This window comes from Staurois parvus, unplaced genomic scaffold, assembly GCF_062004578.1.
Source record: "Staurois parvus isolate SC_StPar_1 unplaced genomic scaffold, SC_StPar_1.0 ptg000165l, whole genome shotgun sequence".
Lineage (NCBI taxonomy): Eukaryota > Metazoa > Chordata > Amphibia > Anura > Ranidae > Staurois > Staurois parvus.
Window position 1 is genome coordinate 441,228 of NW_028317961.1, and position 21,655 is coordinate 462,882.

The following is a 21,655-nucleotide window of genomic DNA, read 5'->3' on the forward strand; positions in this document are numbered from 1 at the left end:
AATAAATGATAATTAAAAGGAAATTTGAAGATTTCAATAATGTTACAATTTTTCTTTAATAAAAGAACCTTATTAAGTAAAACTATTTCTCAGGACTGTATAGGAGCAGGAAGAGAGTGAAAATGTGAACGGGCAGAAAACACTATTTATCATGCACCAGCAGCAAAAAGGGCAACAAAAGAAATGGCCATCTGACAGGAAGCAACAAAGACTGAGCACCAGTTGCCAATACCTAATTCTTTCTGTACTCCTTTTAATGTTTGCAATTACAGCCAACTATACATTGGCAAAAGCGTTACCTTCTGCGCCCATCGTGTATAGCAAATAGCTGTGTGCCAAGATAGTACAGCTCCTGGCTTCTACTCAAATGCAGGAAAGACTGTGCTTAACAATTGTTTTCCAAACTACTTCATTAGCACTCAAAGTGATATTAAAATCTGCCTGGACGTGTTATACTGAGGCTGTAGCTTGGTACAGAGCCAGAAATACTATGCAGTCATTATCAGAAACAAGGAAGATGTAAACTTAGAATCTGCCCACGCTGACAACACTATATGGCTTTACCCTACTAGAGGACATCAGGATACGGATTAAAAATAGGTTGGATGGCTTAATGTGATGGAAATAAAAAACATACAAGATAATGACGTTTTATAGACAATTGATAACTGCACAAACACTCTGTATTACACTTAAAGTGTTACTAAACTACAACAGTAAAATCAGCCTGTATATGCAGTATAGCATGCTTGTTATACTCACTGTGGAACCTAAGGGATTAATCCTCTGCAATGTGTAAAACAGCTGTTTGATCCTTTCTTCTCTCCTTTTTCAAGCGACCACCTCTCCAGACTGAACCGTAGGCATGCACATGCTCAGTTTGGTGTGTATTGCTAGAGAGGATTTTTTTTTTCTTGGAAGAGTGCATGTGATCAGCACAGGGCCAATTAGCACTGTCCAGTCAGGGGATTTGCATCCTCCTAGACCAGAATGAAAACTCCTCCAAGCGTTAACCAGTGCTTTGCTGGACACAGATAGAAGTCACAAGACTGCTCTAACTGCTGATGAGAAATGGTATTTAGCAGTTTATATTTACTAAAATAATTGCATTTCCATGTTCTATGTACTGTGGAAGATACAGTGAATGCAGGGTTTTGGGTTTAGCAGCACTTTAAACAGAAAAATTCAGTTGTGGGATTATTTCAGTCTACTTTTCTGTCACATATTTTATACATTTTCATAATGCCAAACTATGTGGAGCCTGCAGAGTACTGTACTGTTCACACAATTTAAACTGCCAAACAAGTAAAAGCATTTTGGAAGCTAAGACTTTTCAGTAAACAAAGTAAATGTGCTTAAATCAGGAACTCACTCCATATGTCTTAACCTGAGTTTTGTGTAATCGCATGCAAAATAAGCGCACACACAGACCTGATTCACATGGGCTTCAGCTTGTGTAAGTGTAGTGTGAACAGCAAGCTTTTAAAAATCATGAACAGAGCTTTCAGCAACCTTCGTTGAGCAGGGTCCGGATCTGGAGCAACTAGCAGACAGCACACGTGGAAAGTGAGCGCAGAACGGAGAGAGAGGACTGAGTGGTAGAGGATAAGCAGAGCCAGGGGGCCAGAGCAAGAGAAACTAGCAGATGTCACACGTGGCGAGGAGCTTGGGAGCTCTTAGATTGTAAGCTCCAAGGAGCAGGGACCTCCTAACCCTCTTGTATTGAACTATATTGTTGCTGTATTGTCTCCCTTTATTTCCTAAAAGCGCTGAGCAAACTGTTGGCGCCATATAAATAATTTATAATAATATAGGGGGGGGGGGGTGAGCAAGGACTGGGAACAGAAAAAACTGAGTTGCAGGCAACAGCTAAACTGGGGGACCAGGGTGGAAGAAACTAGCATGGTGTGTAGCATGGGAGCAATATAGAGAAACATGAGCCGAGACACGAGAAAGAGGGAGATCAGCAAACCAGAGAATCAGCAGAGCTGAGGGTTAGAGTGGGGATCTGCTGAACAAGGGTACTAAAGATCTTGGCATCTAGTGAGTAGAGCTGGGGGGTAGCTGCTAGCAAGCTTCAGCACTACTTGACGCTTGTAGAATGCCTGCAAGCAGCTTGCTTAAAGTGGAAATCAGCACTCCCCATTAATGGAGAAGTACAGCCAAAGCTCTTATGGCTGTACTTCTCCTGTGGATCACAGGAGTACAGTTCGTTCTGCACACCTGTGACCCATTTTCAGCCGACAGAGGGCTGAAGCCGGTCAGCTGACGTCACTCAGCTGGTCCAGGCTGGAGAAAGATCTTGACTTCAAAGTCAAGATCCACCCCAGAACGAATCTTGAAATGTGAGCAAAAGAAAGTGAAATAATGGACGTTTTCTGAGAGACAATGGAAGAGAGAGCAAGAAAGCAAGCTAGAAAGAACAGCTCTATGTGCTTGTGTCAGCAGCATAGCCCAGCAACTAGCATTTCTCACGGAGATTGTACTCAAAGGGAAGGATAGCTATGGAAAAATAGGAAAAGAAGGAAATACCCTAATTATAAATGGAGCCATTCCCACTTGTTTTGTGTCTTACTCAGTAAAACCTATTAACATTCAGCTACATTTGTCACCTTTTTTCAGCTTCACAAAGACAGTATTGAAAAACATTGCATCATGCTACATGCCACAGGATACACTGAGCTTTCTCCAAGCAGAGTATTCATCTATCTTCACTGCCCATTTTATAAACATCAGAGGCTCTTGTTTACAAGCAGGAGACTCATATGCAAGTTGAAGGCAGCCATGACTAATGGCAGGAATACATGGTAAGAAAATTGACCGATTGGTCATCTGACGACTGATCGGCGTTCATTCGATGGTCGAAATCGTGGCCCACATGAACCAATCGAAAAAAATAATTTGTCGAGCAATACATAGTGTTGACGTATTCCGTACAAGTGGAAGTGTTGCAGTGTGCATGTGACCTTGTAGCCACGCCCTGCCGCCCAGAAAGAGCGATTGGACATAAATCCTTGGAATTAATTGGATTAAATTGGATTTATGGATCCTTGGACATTTGGACATAATTGCAATAAATTGGATTTATGGATCCTTGGACATAAACATCCGGGTCATCTTCTGTTTCTGCTCATGCGTGATAGCGCTTGATAATTTTTTTTTGGACGACCGTCATACCACCGCATAGAAAATAGGTCATTTGCATGCGAAATGACAACATTTTTCACTGTTGTTCAACCACATTTTTTCGTTCAGAATATCATCGGTTATAACTAGAGATGAGCGAATCGAACATGGCGAAGTGGAATTCGTTTCGAATATTGGGAAATATTCGATTCGCGCCGAATCCGAAAATTAGCCAACTTCGGATGCACGAATCAAATTTTCCCAAAAATGGCGGCGACGTGTGGCGACGGAGCGGGGATCTCTGGGAAGGCGCGCAGACAAGGCGCGCTGACCCATAATGCATTCATTCATGACATGTGATCGCATTAGCCAATCAGCAGCCAGCCAGCCAGCACTGTGTAATGGTGGAGCTATAAATTGCGGCCATCTTACAATTCTCCATTAGCCTCCGGTCATTCAAGAGAGACAGACCTGTCTGTATTAGGGACAGAGTTAGGGCCAGGGAGACTTTAGGGCCACAGAATCGTTAGTTACTCAGGGACAGACACAGAATCGTTACTCAGGGACACAGAATCGTTACTCAGGGACACAGAATCGTTACTCAGGGACACAGAATCGTTACTCAGGGACACAGAATCGTTACTCAGGGACACAGAATCGTTACTCAGGGACACAGAATCGTTGAATTAAAGAGTATGTCAGACAACATGCAGAGGAGTGGCAGAGGAGGCAATGTTTCAGGAGCGAGCAGACATGGCAGCAGAGGAAGGGGTCGAGGCAGCACTAGTCGCAGCCAGAGGCCAGTGCTCCCGGTGTCATCCAGTGGTCGTGTCTCCACCGACAACCCTGCCGTCATCGATTGGTTGGCTCGGTCGTCTTCCTCTTCCCAGGTCACCTCTGACACCTACAGCCAACGGTCGGTGGGTACGTCAGACACAACCGTTAGTTGGCATGGCCCGGGAGCAAGCCCACTGAAATCACGTGTCCTCTACCTGCCCCTGTCCTTTGGTGTTCCCTCACCAAGCGAAGTATCGCATGCTGTGGGCTCAGCCCCACTGTACAGTGAGGAAGAGCTAACAGAGGGCGGTCAGGAACGGGGGGAGACATCCGCCTCTTCAGCAGCCAGGCGAAGAAGTACTGGCGAGGAGAGTGGCTCGGTAGCCGGTCTAGAGACAGGTCTGTCTCCTGACCCACACGCAGCCGAGGGGGCTAGTAGTGAGGCGGAGACCCTAATTGATGATGATGAGGCTGATCGCACTTGGCAGCCTCGTCGTCATCTGCCAGGCCCGTAATCTGCCATGGGCCCCCGTACCGACTCCTCATGCTGCTGCCAGGCCCGTAATCTGTCATGGGCCCCTGTACCGCCTCCTCATGCTGCTGCCAGGTCCAGAGTGTGTCATGGGTCCCTGTACGGCCTCCCATTGCTGCTGTCTCCATCGCCACACTCTGCCATGTGCCACTTTCAGGTCTCCTCACACTGCTGGTGGGTTCCATTTTGTCATAGGGTGCTGGCAGATTACGGGCCTCCCATTGCTGCTGCCAGGCCCGTAATCTGTCATGGGCCCCTGTACCGCCTCTTCATGCTGCTGCCAGGTCCAGAGTGTGTCATGGGTCCCTGTACGGCCTCCCATTGCTGCTGTCTCCATCGCCACACTCTGCCATGTGCCACTTTCAGGTCTCCTCACACTGCTGGTGGGTTCCATTTTGTCATAGGGTGCTGGCAGATTACGGGCCTCCCATTGCTGCTGCCAGGCCCGTAATCTGCCATGGGCCCCCGTACCGACTCCTCATGCTGCTGCCAGGCCCGTAATCTGTCATGGGCCCCTGTACCGCCTCCTCATGCTGCTGCCAGGTCCAGAGTGTGTCATGGGTCCCTGTACGGCCTCCCATTGCTGCTGTCTCCATCGCCACACTCTGCCATGTGCCACTTTCAGGTCTCCTCACACTAGCTGGTGGGTTCCATTTTGTCATAGGGTGCTGTATGGCCTCCCATTGCTGCTGCCTCCACCGCCACACTGTGGCTCCACACTCTGGTTTTGGCCCCGTGACTGCCCAAATGAGTGAAGTGTGCGGTGATTCTAAGATCGACGGCACTCATCTGCATGTCATACTGACTGACAGTATTATTTCTCTTCCCCAGCAGACTCCAAGGGCATTTAAATTAAAGGTACAGTGTTCTGCACTAATATAAAGGCTCTCTGAAGCCTAGAAACACCCTTTTTATAAGTTAAATTTGCAGCGAATATATTCGACTCGAATTTATTCCGCGAATTCGCCGAATCAGCCGAATCGAATTTTTGAATACTTCGCTCATCTCTAGTTATAACATCCTGCTCAACAATGAAGATAAATTTGATTTTCTTACTGCTTAAGAATGGCTTAAGTATGCTTCTATTCAGGTGAACGATTACTTTTGACAAACAAATTCTATTTCAGAGAATCCTTTACAAAATGTGAACACAAAAGACACAAACCTGTGAACACAAGCTTTTCCATTACTCACAGATATTGTACAGAAACTGCCCTATATAAGATATACCAAAAGTATACACACCGCACCAGGGGAGGACTGACAACTCATGGGGCCACTGGGCAATAGGGGATCATGGGGCCCGTGTCCTTGCCCAAACTCAAAAAAGCCTATGAAAAAGGTACCAGGGGCATCTCATGGAGCCCCCTACTGACCCTGGGCCCTCGGGCAGCGCCCGAGTTTCCAAATAGTCCGCCCATGCACTGCACAAAGTTTCATCTATAGAAAGCATATCTCAATTGTACTGCAATCAAACAGTATACTGTAACATTTACTACAGCCCAACATCATTCCCTCTTTGCTTCTGCTACTCCTCTGTAGTGCAAAGTTCCATCATTACTAATATAAATCGGCAGCACGGTACTGCTTTCCTTCCTTTTCTTCTTTTCTGGGCCAGCCTTAAGTAGGCTGATCCTTACATAAAACACTGAATCGGAAAAGCCCTGGGACCTTTATATTATAAACGATTTCTGTTTGTATATGAGCAGTGTGTACAGCAAGCTTTGACAAAGCATTTTCGGAGCTTTCAGCATGCCCTGAGAACTTTTCTTGAAGCCTTTAAAACAAGTATGGAGATACTAACACAGATCCTCATGGAAGTGCTAACTTGCCCTTTAAACAAGCTAGGCCCCTTTAACGCGGGTGATCCGCTCAGGTCCACTGGTCAGTTTTTCTTTAGGCAGACCTGATTGGAAAGTCCACAAATTTCTACAGACAGCCAGGTGTAAATGGACTTGTGTTTACACCCACCTACCAGCTTGTCCACCACCCTATAGCAGAAGCAGGGCTGTGCAAAATCACATATATATATATATATATATATATATATATATGATTTGCATTTCCGGGTAGGGAGAGCACGTGCCACCCTGCCTGTGCTGCCATTGGTGGCTAGGGATGTCAATCACTGGGTCCTGGCCGACAATTCCCTGCTGGCACCCAGTGATCATCGGGCAAAGGGGACAGGGGAGAGACCGGTGTGTAACAACACAGGTTTCTATCCTTTCAGCATGGATATGCAGTGTTGTATCTCTCTGCATAGCAGAGAGGTAAAAAAAAAAGCAGCATGTCTGCAAAGTAAAACACACACAGCACACAATTAACCCTTTGATTGCCCCAGATGTTAACCCCTTCCTGCCCAGTCAGTGTCGTTAGTACAGTGTTCGTACTTTTTATTAGTGCTTTTTATTAGCACTGATCACTGTATTAGTGTCAGTGGCAGTTCCCACCCAGTGTCAGAATGCCCGCCGCAGTCCCACTAAGTCACCGATTGCCGCCATTACTAGTATAAAAAAATAAAAATTCCAGTATATATGCCGCTATTTGTAGATGCTATAACTTTCATGTAAACCAATTAATTTACACGTATTGGGATTTTTTTTTTGTTAGCAAAGACATGTCGCAGAATACATTTTGGCCTAAATTTATGAAGAAATTTTATTTTCTAAATTTTTTTATTGGATATGTTTTATAGCAAAAAGTCAAAATATTGTTTGATTTTTTTCCCCAAAATTGTTTTTTTTTTTTTTTATAATAGCACCAAAAAAAATGCAGAGGTGATCAAAATACCACCGAGAGAAAGCTCTATTTGTGGTTAAAAAATGACAGATTTCATTCGGGAGCAGCGTCGCATGACTGCGCAGTTGTCAGTTAAAGTAAACCAGTGCCGTATCGCAAAAAATGGCCTGGTCAGGAAGGGGGGTAAATCCTCTAGAGGACAAGTGATTAAAAAAAAAAAACCACAGAAGGGGATCCGCCTTCTTCCGTTTAGGTGGATCGGATTGAAGGGTATTCGAGTGTAAACAGGCAGCAGAGTATGTTTATTTATTTCAGGTACTTATATAGCGCCATCAATTTGCACAGCGCTTTACATATATATTGTACATTCACATCAGTCCCTAACCCTCAAGGGGCGTACAATCTAAAGCCCCTAAATATATTTATACATACACATACTAGGGCCAATTTAGACAGGATCCAATTAACCTACCAGCATGTCTTTGGAATGTGTGAGGAAAATGGAGTACCAGGAGGAAACCCACGCAGGCACAGGGAGAACATGTTTATTCCAGGCCGCCCACAGAGCAGAGCACTCTCCATGTCCACTCTGCAAAAACTGAGTGGACATGGATGTGTCCTCTGCCCTCTCTGCTCTGCACAGCAGGGGATCTGTGAGTTTCAGTGGGCTTTCAAGTTTCAAGCAGTGCTGATTTGCAAGTGTAAAGTGACAATCAACACTCATTATGATCTGTGTTAAAAACCCTAAAGCTATAAATACTGTTTTACTAATATTTATTTAACCACTTCAAGTCTGGACACTTTTACCCCCTTCTTGTCCAGGCCAATTTGTATGTTGATTGGTTTGCATGCAAGTTTTAGCATCTATACTCTATGGTATATATACTGGAATTTGTATTTATTTATTTTATACTAGTAATGGCGGTAATCAGTGACTTATAGCGGGGTGGTTGGCAATCTGACACTTTATGAAAACTAACTGCCACTGACATCACCAGTAACATTATTCCAGTGACCAGTGCTAATAACATGCACTGTCACTGTACTAATGACACTGGGAAAGAAAGGGGTTAACACCTAGGGCGATCAAGGGATTAAATATGTGCCTAACAAGTGTGTGTGTGTGTACTGCTTTTACTGGCGATCTAGTTTTCCCTCATTCTGTACTTTCATTCTAGAGCTATGTTCTGCGAAGCCCAGAGCCGATCACTGGGTGCTGACGGTCAAACACTGGCTGGGACCCTTGATTGACATGTGCCTCCTCATTGGCGGACACAGCAGCGGGAGCCATTGACTCCTACTGTCAATCACAGCCAGTGAGCCAATTAGGAAAGAGGCGGGGTCAAGTTTGTGTGTGAATGGACACACGGAGTAGCAGCTTGGGAGCCCCCATAGCAGAAAGGAGGAGCCAAGAGCACCAGCGGGGGACTCAAGAAGATGAGGATCAGAGCTGCTCTGTGCAAAACCACTGCACAGAGCAGGTAAGTATAACATGTTTGTCATGTTCAAAAAAAAAAAAAATCTGCCTTTACAATCACTTTAGGACTTCTGTACTGCAAATTATTTATATATAGACCCCTCGGAGAGTGTTGTATAGCATAGTTGCAAAAACAAAACTCCATGGAGATAAGCCAAAGTTTAGTCTAATATTTTTAAGGTCAGCGAGATTGTAATGTTTATCTTTGTAAAAACAGCAAGTAAGATGGGTATGACTATATTCAACAAAGATACATTTCTTGGAAATGCCGATATTACAATATCAGATACAAAGATGGCAGTGAGTAATTACTTCATCTAAAACTGCCTGTTCTTAAGAGAATAATCGGTTTCTGTTCAGGTCATAATATGAGAAGCAGTCTTCATAATTCTAAATTAAAGTACAATTAGGATTCATTAGGTCACAGAATGGACTTTACAATCATTTTTTCTCCTGTTCCATACACAGAAGAAAACATATGTAATGTTTCTGATCAAAAAGGATCTTAAAAGGGAAACTGTTTCAGGTCACTTTTATTCTAATCTATTTTTTCAACAAAAAAGGGGACCAATATCCTGATTTATACGTTGTGGCAGTTATCTCACACTGCTTTGCTTAGCAAGGCTTATTACCAAAAAAATCTGCAGCATTTCTGAAATATATATTTGCTCATGTTTTATCACGTTAAAGAGTAATTCCACTTTTGTTGAGAAAAAAAAAATAGGGGTGCACCGAAATGAAAATTCTGATGCTGAAACTGAAAATTCAGGATGCATTTGGGCGAAAATCAAAACCGAAATGGACACGGACACTGGCATTGGGCCGGTGTAGTGATCTGTCATCTGTCCCGTGGACACAGCCAGTGACAAATCGCGCCGGAGGCTTCCTACTTGGCCTTCATTGTACAATAGGGAGGGTGGGAAGAAATTAAAGGGTGTCAGTGTCAGGTGTGCACCCGGCACCCATCCCCTGCGCAGCCGGCACCCATCCCCTGCGCAGCCGGCACCCATCCCCTGCGCAGCCGGCACCCATCCCCTGCGCAGCCTGCGCAGCCGGCACCCATCCCCTGCGCAGCCTGCGCAGCCGGCACCCATCCCCTGCGCAGCCTGCGCAGCCGGCACCCATCCCCTGCGCACCCGGCACCCATCCCCTGCGCAGCCTGCGCACCCAACACCCATCCCCTGTGCAGCCGACACCCATCCCCTGCGCAGCCTGCGCACCCATCCCCTGCGCACCCTGCGCACCCATCCCCTGCGCACCCTGCGCACCCATCCCCTGCGCAGCCGACACCCATCCCCTGCGCAGCCGACACCCATCCCCTGCGCAGCCTGTGCACCCGGCACCCATCCCCTGCGCACCCGACACCCATCCCCTGCGCAGCCGACACCCATCCCCTGCGCAGCCGACACCCATCCCCTGCACATCCTACGCACCCGACACCCATCCCCTGCACACCCTGCGCACCCGACACCCATCCCCTGCACTTGCAATTCTATACACTATTTTTTTTATTTGCGAATATCTTTCCCACAAAAGCAGGAGTTACCCTTTAAAGACTCTACACAGAAATATACCCGATGATCAGCTAAAAACACACTCATCATTTTATTTCTTACTGTGGTCTGAGAACACACATTTTTGTGGACGGAGTAGCGTCAGCCCTGCTCGTTCTCTTTTATTAAACTACGCAACCTTATTCACAGCATAAAGGTTAATTGCCTTATAGGTCAAAGAAGAACAGAGAGTACAGTACAGCTCTGAAAGATTGACAGGTATATCTTTTCAGCATTTCTATCTATGTCTGTGTTCTGACTGGATATATAGCACACATTATGCTACAAAAGTCACTTTTCATTTCAGTCACACAGACCGTATTGAAAAGAGCGGTCAATATGTTAAGGTACATGTGATAAAGCTTTATTTTCAGCAGAGCAGCTAGAAACAGCTTGGTACATATGTTAAAAAAAAGGGCCTTTCTGTTACTCATGCAGATACTGCTAGACAATAACTCTCCAGATTCAGCAATTAGCTTCCCTGCATAGGTTCACATAGGAAATCTCTATTTTGAGCCTATCCAAGGTTCTTACTTAAATAAAGCCCTGATGAAGAGGGAGTTTTCTCTGACCTCTGAAACGCATTGGCTTTTTTTTTACTTTTTTTTTTTTCTTTTTTTAAGTATAAATTAATTTAGGCTCTCTAATCCTTTTGTTTGGTGCTTCTTCCATTAGTGCATGTTCTTTTCTTGTAATCTCTTGGAGTACACACTGGAAGGTACCCTTGTCTGTTGTGAGCAGCCCAACATGAGCCAGTGAGCTCTCCATATGTTTTTGTCCTCTCGATACTTTGTATTATCTGTCACCAAAGTCCCAGTGCATCTTAGATGTTTTTTTCTGCACTGTACATATACTGTGTGCTCTCCTCCACTGTTCCAGAAGGATATACAGAACATCCTCCAGCACATTACTGTGATTGCAGCAAATCACAGAAAAAAAGGTACAGAGTCAATGAATATGGCTCTGTACCACATGATCACTATAACCAATCATTGCATCAGAACAGAATGTAAAAAAAAAAAAAAAAAAAAAAAAAGGTTGCTTATAGTATGTCGGAAGCCCTCACACATCAATTGACATATGAAAGAAAAGAAAAACTTGACCACCAACCAGAACCAGTGCAATCCTGTAACAGTGCCAACACTATTAAAATCCACCCCTCTAATGTCAGTAATCTTTCTAGAGTACATGTTAGTCCCATCCTGTATATGACCTGTATATTAACCCCTAACCTTTTTATCATGCACATCTGTACATTAACCCATTCTTCCCCCACTGTATGTGACCTGTACATTAACCCTCATATCCTGATCACTCTATATATGACCCTGATATTTAATGTATCTAGTGCATCATTGCCAATCTCTTTGTTCTAGCCCCCTCAATAATAGCATATTTCTTTATTTCCAAAAATTTTCAGGAAAAAAAAAATAAGATCACCTTGGGGTGCCCATTTCCCCAAAAAAGGAGGGGGGAGGTGAGGGGGTTGGAGTTGTTGCACTGTCCTGGCATTTTCATTTTCGATGTTTGCGAACAGAAAGTAAAGGAAACTTTTTTTTTTTTTTGTTCATATTTGTTGGACTTATTTTGGTATATAATAAAAAAATACTACCAAAATAAAGATAAAAATGTTAAAAAATATTTCAAATTATTTTGGATACAGTTTAGCATGACTGAGTATTGTCAGTCAATGTATCACAGCCCTGAAAAATAATAAAAGCCTGATATTTTTGCCTAATGAAAGGGGTAAAATATACCAATGCTGAGGTGGTTAAGGACCAGAAAGGACATTGTTCAATCTACTGATCTACCCTAGAGACATGCTGAAATCCAGTGTATGCACTGTATGGAATTAAAAAAACATGCAAAGCACTATGGTGAAAATAGAGAATTAAAGCTGAAGACAAAAGACCAGATGTGTTCCTGTTACAATGAGGGCTGTGCATGGCTAGAAATCCCAATAGTCTTTACCACTATGGAGAGAATGACCACTGATTCAAGCGGAAAGGGACAATATGGCTGCCATGAAGACGACTACATGAAAAGCCAGTGCGGCTGATGCCACTGGAGTCCACACAGTGAGGTCCAGACTACTATTCTGACAAGAGTGGTATCTGTCCACCCTGGCCTTTGATGGAAGGATTGGGGTAAGCACCTGAGAGCTTTTGTATTTACTCTATACATGCACCCAGCAAAACTGACTTTCACTTTTACATTCACTGTACGTGTCCCCCTTTGTAGCATGGATGGTAGCCAAAATAGGGAATATATCCAGCAAAGAACTCCAAAGTGATCCAGTCTTGCTCTAGTTATGCATGACAAGACAATGCTTCATCTCATCTCTGCTAGAAACAAAGTGGAAGCTCTGCTTATCTGTCCACAGTTGGCACCTTTTAAGGGGAGGGGGGAGCGGGCATCTGGTTTTGATAGGTACCTGTTCCCAGTTACAGCTCAGTTTACTGCGGCGGACCCGACCCGGAAGTTTGTACCCCCCCCCCCTTCCTCCTTCTGGAACACTTCACAGGTCCCAGAAGACTGCAGCCCCTTCACAAAGTGCAGAGAGCTTCGCACATGGGCAGTAGGAAACCGGCTGTGAAGCCACAAGTCTTCATTGCCAGCTTCCCTTAGTCAAGATGGCAGCTCCAACACCCAAAAGCTGATTGAAGAATTGGCTAGGGCAAGGACACCGCTAGATGCTGGGACAGGCAAGTGCCCCACAGGTCTGTGACTAAAAAGCTGATTATTTTCATCTAATTGCCATGTATTTTGGTTTGCTGAAAACAAATAAAATATTGAAAAAACTCCTAGATGTCATGATTTGCCGCAAAATTGTCTTCAAATTTATCAAATTTTAAATTTTTGGTATTTTGTTTTATATTATGGGTTTTTAACCAAATTTTGAGTGTAAATTACTATTAAATAATTCACATAAGTGCATTTAGGATATAAAATGCCAAAAAAAACCTTAAAGGGGTTGTCCTAGTTATGTAAAAAAAAATATAGCACTGTAAATTTGATGGTCAGCTATACATAAGCTAAGCAAGTTTTAGGGAAAAAAAATTATATTTCCTCATTTTCCTAGTTCTCTTCTGTTGTTATTTGTTATTTGCAGGTAAACAATCTCTGCCCCTCCCCCCCTGCAAAGGGGGTAAATACAAGTGCTGCTCTGAGTGACATGTCTGGCTACTGGGATACTCAGCAGCATGCAAATGGTAGAAGGGGTTACTCTTTCCTGAAGAATCCAGTGGGTGGGATACCAAATACCCTTGTTTTCTGTGTCTATGGGACAGTCGAGCCCGACAAAATCACTGGACAAAGAAGAATTGGCAGAAGAGGGTGCTAAGTCGGTGAAAAAAACATCCTCCGAGAAACTTTGGTATCTTCCCATAAAGTTCTTCTACCACCTCTCCACATAAAATTGGGATTGATGAAGCAATTCGTAAAATCACTTCCAAGAGATGGAGAATGGTTCAAATACTTGGTCACCAAGTTTCCAGGCCTGTCGGAGGCAAAATTGAAGGAAGGTGTGTTCGTTGGACCAGACATTAGAAGGCTTATAGTTGATCAAGAGTTAGTCAATACCAGGACGGATCCTCAAAAAGAAGGGTGGATTGTATTTAAAGAAGTCGTACAGAAATTTTTAGGCAATAACAAAGATCCTCACTGCAAAAAAATTGTCGGACAAATGCTTAAAGCATTTCAAGCTTTAGGTTGCCTGATGAGTTTGAAAGTGCATTTCCTCCAGTCCTACCTTGACTACTTTCCTGAAAATTTGGGAGCTGTGAGTGAGGAACAAGGTGAACGATTCCACCAAGACATTAAAGAGATGGAAAGGAGATACCAGGGAAAATGGAGCATTACAAATGATGGCAGACTACTGTTGGATGCTTCAGATAGGCATTCCAGATGCTACTAACAAGCGTAAATGCACCAAGAGGAGCCTCACAGGGAAGAAGAATCAAGTTTAGTGTGTGTAGGTGAGCTCATTTCAGTTCAAAAAAGGATTTTCATGAAAAAATTGTAATAAAACTTTAATTTTATAAGTCTATTTCTATTTATTTTGAGGTATTGCCTTATTTAACATAGTTACCTAAATTGTCAGGAAACGTGATGTCCTATGACAAAATGGAGGTCATTTTCAGATTCAGTACACCAAAAAACAAAGATTACGTGGAATAACCAAAAAAATTATTTTGCAGACCTGTGTAGTAAAATTCAGCAGCTACAGTATTTATAGCTGCTGACTTTAATGTTTTTTTGTTTTTTGGTGGGGGCAAGGACTCCTCTTAAGTGTGAATAGGTCTGCTTTTAAGTTTGTTTTTAAAAAAAGGAACAAAGCTATCATTAGCACAGATTTCTCAACGTGCTGGAAAACCTCCTGGGTGCAGCATAAACCTGTTGTACACGATTTTGCCCAGATATGGCAACCAATGTTTAATCTGAACAAAATTTTGGGGTGCTTGAAAATTCTGGCCGCATACACTTTATTTACCAATTCTTATTATTATTATTATACAGGATTTATATAGCGCCAACAGTTTGCTCAGCACTTTACAATATAACGGGAGACAATACAGCAACAGTACAGTTCAATACAAGAGGGATAGGAGGGCCCTGCTCCTTGGAGCTTACAATCTAGGAGATGCGTATTTTTCAGTGCCAACACAAGAACTAAGATTTATCGTGGAATTAACTTTCAATGAATTTAACTTAAGGGTCCAGAACGTTGCCAATCCATAAAGAGGAGCACTCTGGCCAAGATGATAAATTTGTCCATGGAGATGTATTCAGGCAAGCCACACTACAAATGACTATCCATGCAAAACCAAGCATTTCCTCTTCTCTGTTCGCACAAGTCTCCACTGCCCTGCAGCAACAATCATTATTCAGTGACAAGAGGTGAGGGGTGATATCAGTTTAGGAAACCCTAAACAGCTCTAAGCAAAGTAATCACTCAAAAGAAATGTTTGCAGAGTACTTGTCAAGATATAAAGAAACAAAATGTACAAAATGAGGTCTCTTAATGTGCTAAGCAATTTCTGCAGCATAAACCACAGTGTTTTTAATGCACAGTTCCATTACTACGTACAGCCTCTGAAAAGAACATCCCTTTCTATAGGGTTCTCACAGAAAGGATGCTCGGGTTGCATAAATGATCATAAACATAGAATATTTCGTAACTTTTTCCTAAGTGCTTAGATTCAGAAGTCCATTAAACTTCACTCAACAGAAAGGGACTAAGCAATGCGGTAATTGAAAAGAAGTCACCTCTTTGCCCTCATCTCTCTAATATGTTGTTTTTCACCCTGGGCAGTTCATGTCAGGACTCCTTTGGCCAGTAATTTCCATCTGCCTACAAGAACCTAAAGTAATCAAGTTCACATTTAAAGAAAACAAGCACAATGGAGCACATTTAGGAGTCCTGGTTCACACTAGTGTGATTTCAGATGTGACTTGAGTCGCACAGAATCACATGACAAGGGAAATCACATTTTTAAAGGTGCCCATTCACATTAATGCGACTCAGCACAGAGCAATTTTGGAAAAGGTTCCTTTACTACTTTGGTGTAATTCCAGTGGAATTTTGGCCCCATAGAGTATACAGCCATGGTCAAAAGTTTTGAGAAAGACAAATATTTTTTGCAAAGTCTGCTGCTTCAGTGTTTTAGATATTTTTGTTAGATGTTACTATGGTATACTGAAGTATAATCACAAGCATTTCATAAGTGCCAAAGTCTTTTATTGACAATTACATTAAGTTTATGCAAAGAGTCAATATTTGCAGTGTTGACCCTCCTTTTTCTGAAATTCACCCAGGCAAGCTGTCAATCAACTTCTGGGCCACATCCCGACTAATGGCAGCCAATTCTGGCCTAACCAATGCTCGACGTTTGCCAGAATTCGTGGAGTTTTTTTGTTCACCCGGCTCTTGAGGATTGACCACAAGTTCTCAATGGGATTAAGGTCTGGGGAGTTTCCTGGCCATGGACTCAAAATATCGATGTTTTGTTCCCCAAGCCACTTAGTTATCACTTTTTCCTTATAGCAAGGTGCTGCATCATGCTGGAAAAGGCATTATTTGTCACCAAACTCTTCTTGGAAGGTTGGGAGAAGTTGCTCTCAGAGGATGTTTTTGTATCATTCTTTATTCATGGATGTGTTCTTAACCCCTTCCCGCCGGCGCCTCCCGGCCCTTTAAGAGTTTCAGACGCCGGGAGGTGGGGCGTGGTTTAGGGATCATGTGACCGCCGTGACACGTCGTCACGACGGTCACATGATCGGGAAAGGTCCCGATCGAAAGAGCGGACCGGGACCTTTCCGTGAGTACCGCACATGTGTGCTGGGAGCGCGCAGGGCGCGCGCTCCCAGCACATATGTTTTTTGTTACATGAACGCAAATGTGCGGCCGCTCGGTGTCTAGGCCCGGACGCCGGGAGGCCGCACATTTGTGTGCGGCCGGCGTAAAGGGGTTAAGTATAATTGTGAGTGAGCCCACTATCTTGGCTGAGAAGCAACCCTGCACATGAATGGTATGAGGATGCTTTACTGTTGGCAAGACACGGGACTGATGGTAATGCTCACCTTTTCACCTCCTCAGACAAGATTTTTTTCCAGATGCCCAAAACAATCGGAAAGGGGATTCATCAGAGAAAATAGCAGTCCAATCCTTGTACCTTTTGCAGAATATCAGTTTGTTCCCGATATTTTTCCTGGAGAGAAGTGAGTTCTTTCCTGCCCTTCTTGACACCAGGACATACTCCAAAAGTCTTCACCTCACTGTGTATGCAGATGAACTCACACCTGCCTGCTGCCATTCTTGAGCAAGCCAAGTAGTGGTGGTGCCCCAAAACCGCAGCTCAGTCAACTTTAGTAGAAGGTACTTGCTGGACTTTCTTAGGTGCCCTGAAGTCGTCTTCACAACAACTGAACCTCTCCTTGAAGTTCTTGATGATCTGATAAAGTGCAGTCTTAGTAGCATCAATATCCTTGCCTCTGAATCCCTTTTTGTGCAAAGCAATGATTAGTGCATGTGTTTCCTTGCAGGCAACCAGGGTTAACAGAGGAAGAACAATGATTTCAAGCACCATCCTCCTTTTAAAGCTTCCAGTTTGTTATTCTAACTCTCTCAACATGATAGAGTGATCTCCAGCCTGGTCCTCGTCAACACTGACAACTATTAACGAGAGAGAAATTCACATGACATGATGTCAGCTGGTGCTTTTGTGGCAGGGATGAAATGAAGTGGAAATGTTTTTTGGGGGATTAAGTTCAATTTCATGGCAAAGAGGGACTTTGCAATTAATTGCAAATTATCTGATCATACTTCATAACATTCTGGAGAATATGCAAATTGCCATCACAAAAACTGAGGCAGCAGACTTTGTGAAAACTAATGTATGTGTCATTTTCAAAACGTTTGGCCACGGCTGTACAAACCTCACAGTTGCATCCAAGTAGCACTACATAATCAGAGTGAAAGTCAGATCAAAAGTGTATGAATCTAGCCTAAAATCTGATATTTGTTCTTTAATATTATAAATCTAGAGGTTTGCATATGAAAGATGTAAATTTGACTCCTTACTCAGCTTTATTTGTTTGTGTCCAATTTCTCAGCTTAAAGAAATCAGACAGTCAATGCCCTATTAACTGATCTCACACATTAAGCCCGAATATTCAGATTCTTGTATGAGTTCAGTCATGGTTGGTTCTCTTTAAGGGCAAGTTCGCACCAGGTGTGTTGAGCTACATTGTTCAATGCAGGCTCAAATGCAAGGGCACAAACAATTGCTTTCTATGTACACTGTTCACACCAGGTGCAATGCGTTACAAAAAAAAGGCAACGTGTCTGCATTTTACACAACTCACCTACCCAAATTACACTGTGGTGCATACAAAGTTGAATGGAATGTCATTTTGTGACTTTTTTAAAAAAACAGTGCAATGCACTGTAACAATGTATTGCTGCACCCTTTTATAGTGCATAGCTATTGGTGTTAATGTTTAACCACTTTGGTGCTGGGTGCTTTCATCCCCTTCCTGCCAGGCCAATTATCAGCTTTCAGCGCTGTTGCAATTTGGAGGACAATTACACGTTCGTGCAACACTGTACCCAAATTATCATCATTTTTTTTTTAAAGATAGAGCTTTATTTTTGGCGGTATTTTATAACCACTCCAAAACCAACTGTCCACCTGTGAGCCAATACAGTGAATTCTCTGCAAACACAACACAAAAATATTCAATAAACATAAATCAAAAAAATTTTTTTTAGGTTCGCAAACACATCACACCACCTCATACAATAGTGTCAACCAATATATAGATAAATATCGTGCTGCGCTCCTCTATTATTATCAAAGACACATGTGCGTGTAAAAATCGATTTCTCCCTGATGAAGCCACGTGACCGGTGGCGTAACGCGTAGGGGAGGGGCTCTGACGTCACCGCGTGCAGTCGGCTTTTCTGGCGAGTACAGACACAGTGTGTGTTAACACACTGCTACCTTTTCTTCTTAAAGGCTTGTTTATTTTAATGAAAATGTGAGTGTGACAGAGTTTGGCAATAAAAGGAGTTTTATAAGGATAAAGCACTATCTTCTGTTTTTCTTTGCAATTATATATGTGGAGTTTGCTGGAGTAATTCTGGAGGATTGTTCCCCTGGAGGGGAGAAGGAGGGAAGATTCATCCAACCATCCACACACCCATAGATCCATACAAGATAATGAGGAGAGGAGTGACACCAGGTTAACCAGGAAAACTGCGGTTTGGAGAGATTGTTTGAAGGTGATAAGCAGCCAAGCATACTTCATCCTTTTATAGGATAAACTGCATGATTTAGCCAGTTGAGGCTGGAGACGGAGGTGAGCGCATGATAGAGCTGTATTTATGCTGCAAAGGTTTTTGGAACCTGGAGTGTATTCATCGAATTAGCACAATTTCTCAAAAAGAAAGAGGACTCTTATGTATCAGTCTCTGGATATACAATGATACATTTATTTCCATAGTATAAAGGGATTATATAAGCACAGTGGACATTTATTTTTTTCACATTTTGTTTTGTTTTTTTCACACTTTATATTAGATTTTATTTTAGTTTATTTTTTACACATAATCAATGTGTCTTTGATGATAATAATAGAGGCGCGCAGCACGATATTTATCTATATATTTTATAACCAATGTTTTTTTTTATTTTTTGCTAAACAAATGTAAAGTTTTTCTGAGTTTGTTATAAAATTTTGCAAATAAGTCATTTTTCTTCTTCATGGATGTGCTCTGTTGAGGCTGCACTAATGATCAGTGGCGTGATTATCAATGTAAACCATGTACCATGTTTCCTCACACAAAGCATATAAGAAAAGTGCTGCCGATAAGTGGCAAGTCTGTTTATTATGTGATCGGCTGTGTCCAATCACAGCTGATCACAAGTAAAGGGCCACTGTGTTTGGCCCTTTACCCCGAGGGCGAGGTTCTGGAAGGACATCCATGGACACCCTCCCAGAACTAGATGATCACGCTGTAGCCGCCTTTTGACTATAGCGCAGTTGGGAAGTAGTTAAATTGCGAGTAAAAAAAAAATAAAATATGACTGAAATGTGCCAAAACCACACAACTTTCCTTTATTCCTCTTTTCATAAATCTTTCCTAAGTATATTGGATGTTGTATTTTATGCGCAATAGCTCAATTTCCTTTGATACTATGGTGTGTATCAGAAGCAAAATGACCAATTTTCTCTCTAACCTGTTTTTACTTAAAAACACCCTGTTAGATTTGGGAGGAAAACAGACTATTTTTCCAGTTCCTCTGAAACTGATGAAATATTTGAATTCAATGGGCTAAGGTGAAAAGGCCTCGTCTAAGTAATCTGTATCCAAGGCTCTGCAGTGCTGATGTATCTCTGTAGGAAATCCCAGACAATGCAAATACAGGAAGCTGCAAGATGGCAAAATCCACACGTCTATGTTAGCAGTCAAACTTCTATGGTTAGCATTAGCACAATTTCTTGGCACCTGTAGGCCACTTGTCCCAGGACCATGTGGTTGCTCAAAACTAATTGGGAAAAAATGTTATTCAAATTATTTTCCTACTTGCTGTATGCTTCATAGAAAATTGTAATATCAAGAAAACATACTAACCAAAGAAAACCACAGCCCCCCGCCACCACTAACAACAATTCCTTCCTCCTGTAGAAAGAATGTCAAACTGCCATTCCTGAAAATAAAACCCGTAAACTGACTGCTTTCTATGCAGAGCTGAACCAGATTTTGCATGCTCCAGTTTAGTAAATCCCCCCCAATATATTGTTTGCTTCAAGCAAGTCAAATTGGGGATGCAGCAAAATTTCGGCCAAAAATATTTATTTTTAAAGTTTATCAAGAAAACATACTAACCAAAGAAAACCACAGCCCCCCCGCCACCACTATGCGGGGCAACAATTCCTTCCTCCTGTAGATAGAATGTCAAACTGCCATTCCTGAACACTTACAGGATTCTCCAAGTTAGGCAAAATGGAGTTGATTTACTAAAACTGATGCACTCAGAATGAGCATATTAGCCAACTAGCATCCAACTTTATCGTATTCAATTAAGCGCTGAAAATAAAACCCGTAAACTGACTGCTTTCTATGCAGAGCTGAACCAGATTTTGCATGCTCCAGTTTAGTAAATCCCCCCCCCCCCCAATATATTGTTTGCTTCAAGCAAGTCAAATTGGGGATGCAGCAAAATTTCGGCCAAAAATATTTATTTTTAAAGTTGTGTTCCGTCAATATTTCCCAAAACACCAGGCATTGGGGTTAATTTACTAAAACTGGAGTGCAGCTGTGTATGACAGCCAATCAGCTTCTAACTTTAGCTAGTTCAATTACACATTGACAAAAAAAAAAAAAAAACCTGGAAGCCGATTGGTTTCTATGCAGAGCTGCACCAGATTTTGCACTCTCCAGTTTTAGTAAATCAATCCCATTGTCTTACCTCATAGTTATTACCTTTTGTTCCACTTGCCCCTCCTTTTTATAATACAGGATTTATACAGCACAAACAGTTTGCTCGGCACTTTACATTATAAAGGGAGACAATACAGCAACAATACAGTTCAGTACAAAAGGGTTAGGAGGGACCTGCTCCTAGGAGCTTACAATCTAAGAGATTGTGAGCTCTGCCTAATCCTCTTGTATTGAATTGTATTATTGCTATATACTGTCCCCCCCTTTATATTGTAAAGAGCTGTGCAAACTGGCCCTATATAAATCCTGTATTATATTAACAATAATAATAATGGACAAAGTGAGAGTAGGGGTGAATAAACAACAGAATAACTTCTCTGTATGAGAGCCACAGCAATGGCTATACTTTTCAGTATATATAAATGTATGTATTAACTGTGAATTTCGCTTCTATTTATGGTCAAACATACCTGTTCAGAGGTAATTTTATTTTGCAATTAAAG

The 21,655-nt window shown here is 42.5% G+C and overlaps 1 protein-coding gene across 12 annotated transcripts in view; it reads right to left on the bottom strand.

The window, feature by feature from the left end:
• LOC149462829 (receptor-type tyrosine-protein phosphatase kappa) overlaps nt 1-21,655 on the bottom strand; it is a 571,684-nt gene that overhangs the window by 398,508 nt on the left and 151,521 nt on the right. The gene's annotated exons all lie outside the window — the stretch shown is intronic.